The sequence below is a fragment of the Tenrec ecaudatus genome, unplaced genomic scaffold (assembly GCF_050624435.1).
Source record: "Tenrec ecaudatus isolate mTenEca1 unplaced genomic scaffold, mTenEca1.hap1 Scaffold_123, whole genome shotgun sequence".
Classification (NCBI taxonomy): domain Eukaryota; kingdom Metazoa; phylum Chordata; class Mammalia; order Afrosoricida; family Tenrecidae; genus Tenrec; species Tenrec ecaudatus.
In genome coordinates this window covers 499,419-504,416 of record NW_027457793.1, presented here as the reverse complement: position 1 = coordinate 504,416, position 4,998 = coordinate 499,419, and positions in this window count along the sequence as shown.

Genomic DNA, 4,998 nt, shown 5'->3' with positions numbered 1-4,998 from the left:
CATACTTAAAATTTCCGGCCGGGGGGGAGCCTCCTTATGCGCGCACACCCCCCTCTCCTTGACTGAGTCCTGGTGTCCCCACCCCCGCCCCCACCCCGCAGTCTCGCAGGTTACTTCGAACAGGTTTCAAGGTCCCTGCGGGGAGGGGGCGCCCGGGAATCGCTTCCCGGAGCATGCGGCTAGCCTGGAGCAGGAGTGCGTGCGGTCGGGGCTGGGTGCTGGTCCCCCTCCCCTCGAAATATTTCTTTCTAATTACAAATAAATGAAATTTTGTTTTGAAGCATGGTGTACCGTGGGTGACAGTCTTAATATAACAACAGTAAACTACATTGCTACATTTTGCAACAGTAAGCATAAAAAGCCAATGTCAGTGTCAAGGTTGAGATAGCGTCTTTCTCACCACATCAGAAATGCTCGGAGCAGTCTTTGCAAGAGCACAACGAAGATCATCTTCCACAACAGGTCTATTTCTGTATTTAGACTTGATAACCAACAAGCTGGAAACCCCTGTTTCACAAAGATATGATGCTGGAAATGGAAGAAGGTGCAACATAGTCTCAGACAGAACAAGATATGATTGCAAACACTTGATGCAGAATTTTTAAACTGGCATTATAGAGAAATCAGTTCTCACTGTATCGCTGTTAATAAGTTCAATGAGCTCCTCTTGTGCTGTCTTAAGAACAACTTCAACTTTGGCTTGTGGTAAGTGCAAATGGTGTGTCAGGTAGATTTGGAAATAAGATGAAATTTCGTCTGCAAACACGTGCAAGTGTTCTTTCACAGAAATTATCATCATATTCCTTTTGCCTGGTTCAATGTCATATTCCTCAAAGAAACCATATAAGTTAAGCAACATGTAAACTTTATTTTCATCCAACTTTTTACCCCAAAGTTGAAGTTTCATTTGGAATGATCGGATCTCTTTAGACAAATCGAGTCAGGTTGAATTTGGTCCTTGCAGTGATCAATTTAACTCATTCAAGATGCAAAGATGTCAACTAAGTAAGCTATTTTCCTCAGTTCACATTTGTCACTGAATAGTTTTTCAAAGTCCAGTCTTGCCTTCTGATTAAAAATGTTTTTTCAGTTCATCATGAAGCTCAAAAACACATTTTAAAACTTTTCCTCTTAACACCTATGTCACCTAGTGTGAAATAGCAGAGCATTTTTGGCACATACATCTCATTGCATAATTGCAAAATCAGTCAGCTGTTTAAAGCGCCCACCTTTAAAAAAATGACAGAACTTAGGATGCTTTTCATTACTTCTTGTAACTCTTGTCGCAGCATTGCTAATGTGTACTGATGAGTTGTACAGTGAGTTCTGATGTCTTTTGGTGACTCATTCAGTACCAAACATTGAAATCCAGATCGACATCCTAGCATTGCTGCAGCATCATCTGTGCAAACACCACAAACATTTTCCCAAAAGATCTTATGCACTTTAAGAAATGAACCAACTGTGTCAAATACATCATGTGTACTTGTCATTTCCAGAGGTTTACAGAAAAGAAACTCATCTTACAGTTTGCAACATCTGTAGATTCATCAAGCTGGATGTTAATATTGGAAGTGGAGATTTAATTTCCTGGATAACCTGATCAGGAATATCAGCAGACATGTCATCTTTTCTTCTGCGGACAGGGTCGTTAAATAAGGAAATTTCACTCGATTTCATAACAAATTCATAAGGCGGACAATGTCTTTGGCTGCTGGCAACAGTAAATCCTCAACAGTGGTGTGAGGTTTCATAGCTCTGGTGATTCTGAGTGTAACCAAATATAAAGCTTCAATGGCTGCTACATTTTGTTTGTGGCACTTGCCACCAGTGTCAAGTCTGGCATTATTGAGTCCATCAGCTTTGCTTCTAAAATAGTTGGGATCCTTGTTGGCAAAACTCAGATGCTTGTTATCAAAACGGCATTTTCGTTTGTTCGGCTTCTTAGATTCTGCTGAAAGAATTTCACAACAAATAATACTTTGCAGTTTCTTAATCCTTGCTGTAATGATTGAGGTCAAACCATACTGTAAAAAATCCTCACTATATTTTCTTTTCTTAGCATTCTTCTGTACATGATCCATCATCATGGGATGGTTTGCTAATGAAAATAATGCATAATAGCTTTAATAATACAAAAGAGGGTACATGGCATAGTTCAGTCATTACAGTTGATTAAAGTTTCCTATGATTTCCCATTCTGTATTGTTATTTTTACATACTTGTTACTATCACAAGGGGGAAGTGTAACAAGGGGGAAGATAGGCAGGATAAACAATTCAGAGATGAAAAGAATTGGACCAAAGGTTCTGAGGGAGATATGGGAGAAGGGGATGTGGTAGAAAGGAAGGATGTGGGGTGGGGGTGGGGAAATGAACCCAGAGACAAGGGAACAATAAGTTAATTAAAATCAGTGGAGAGAGGGGCGCAGGATGCCTAGTGGGGCTTGATCAAGGGCAGCAAGGGGCTTAATCAGTGTAGCAGTAACGAATTACTAAACTGGAAAGAAGGCTGAACATGATGGTGGGACAAGAGGACAGTAAAAGCAAATAGAGCAGTGCTTCTACATCTTCCTAAGGCTGTGACCCTTTAATACAGTTCCTCATGTTGTGGTGACCCCCCAACTATAAAATTATTTTTGTTGCTACTTAATAACTGTAATTTTGCTACTGTTATGAATCGGGCAACCCCCGTGAAAGGGTTGTTCGACCCCCGCCCCAAAGGGGTCGTGACCCACAGGTTGAGAAACTCTGAAATAGAGGACAGCACCAAGAGGCAAAGGACATTTATAGAGGTCTCAATACAGGCATGTACACTTAAGTAGGAGATGGACATTGGGCCTCTCTCAAGTACTACTTCAAGGAAAGAACACTTTTTTTTCTAATAACCTGGCATTCCATGATGCTCACCTTCCCAACATAATCGCTGAAAACAAAGTAGGAGCATAAGCAAATGAGGTGAAGAAAGTTGATGGTGCCCAGCTATCAAAAGATATAGTGGCTGGGATCCTAAAGGCTTGAAGATAAACAAGCAGCCATCTAGCTGAGAAACAACAAAGCCCACATGGAAGAAGCACACCAGCTGTGTGATCATGAGATGTCAATAGGTTTAAGTATCAGGAATCAAAGACCCAGAACCAAAAATCATATCATTCTGAATGAGGGGAAGTACGGAGTGGAGACCTAAAGCCAATCTGTAGGCAACTGGACATCCTCTTAAAGAAGGGCCGTTGGTAGGAGACCAACCACTCAGGGTGCAGTATAGCAAATGTGGTTAAATACAACTTTCCACTAGTTCTTTAATCCTTCTTCCCCCCTCCCCCCACTACCACGATCCCAAGTCTACCTTACAAATCTGGCTAGACCAGAGATTGTAAACTAATACAGATAAGAGCTGGAAACACAGGGAATCCAGGACAGACAAACCCCTCAGGATCAATAATGAGATTACCAATACCAGGAGGGTAAAGAAAAGGTGGGGGGAGAAAAGGGAAACTGATCACAATGATCTATATATAACCCCCTCCCTGGGGGACAGACAACAGAAAAGTGGGTGAAGGGAGACATCAGTTAGTGTAAGACATGAGAAAGTAATAATTTATAAATTATCAAGCGTTCGTGAGGAAGGGTGGGACAGGGAGGGGGGAAATGAGAAGCTGATACCAAGGGCTCAAGTAGAAAGAACATGTTTTGAAAATGATGATGGCAACAAATGTGCGTCACACAATGGATGGATGTATGGATTGTGCTAAGAGCTGTATGAGCCCCCAGTAAAATGATTTTTTAAAAAAGAATTAAAGGCAGGACAGAGATGGTATCATAAGCTGTTTTCTTGCTCACCATAGGTTACTACCCTAATAACAAACTTAATAAGTCATTTAGTTTTCAAAAGAAGTTTCCAAGAGGAAAAGCCTATAAATAATTCAAGGTCTGTGTTGTTGTTTTTTTTAACCTTTAGGAGTGTTTTCCAGTCACGTCCGATGGGTTCATTGTCCTGACCCCACAGTCTATTTTTGGTATTCCCCGTGGACTTAATTGCTCTGTTCCCCTTGTTGTTCTATTGCATGCCTTTAGTGTTTTGCTTCAGTGTGATGGGGTCAGATTGCATACAAGCCCTGCACTGTCTCTCCAGTGTTGTGCGCTGTAGCACTATGGGTCAGTGAAGGATATCATGTCTCGTGGTGGGGCCTGCCTTATGGTACCCTCTGTGCATTGGCTGCTCTGAGCAGGAATATCGTCCTCAGGGCTTGGTGGTCCACGATGCGCTCTACTTTTTCTCTCCCCCTTCATTTGTTCCTGTATGTTCCATTCAGACATGTCTCTCTCCCTGAGATGTAGCTTCAGTGCTGTCCTCTGAAGTGAATTATTCTGCGGGAGAGGGAGTTGTCAATGAAGTTGCAATTGGGGTCAGCCCTTGGGGATTTTCTAAGAGACTTAAATCCTCCCATTGGCCACCAGCTAAAAAAATGACTCCCAATTTGGAAGGAAATGGCATAGTGTTTATTCATTTCTCACAGCACATGACACAATATATTCAAAATATTTGACAAGCATTGCAATCTTTTTCTTTAAGGAAAATCTGGTCGTATTTCTTCCAAGATAGAACTGTTTAGTGGCTACAACCCATAGCGACACTATACACCCCAGAACAACCCAATTGCAGGGCATGCATAGACTACTAAGTATAATGGAGGACGCATATTCAGCAAAGACAAGGTAGACGATTTGGACTTGCTGAAATGACATCACTTATGCACATCAAAAACTTTTATCAGGAGAATGAAATGAGAACCCACAGATTGGGAAACAATTTTTACCAATGACACATCAGACAAAGGGCTAATTACAAAAATATATGGAACTCTAAAATATATCAATAAGAAAATAACAAAAGGCCCAATAGAGAAATGGGGAAAAGGTATGACCATGTAGTTCACTCAAAATGAAGTACAAGTCATTAACAAATACATGAAAAATTCTCAGTCATTAGCCTGCAGAG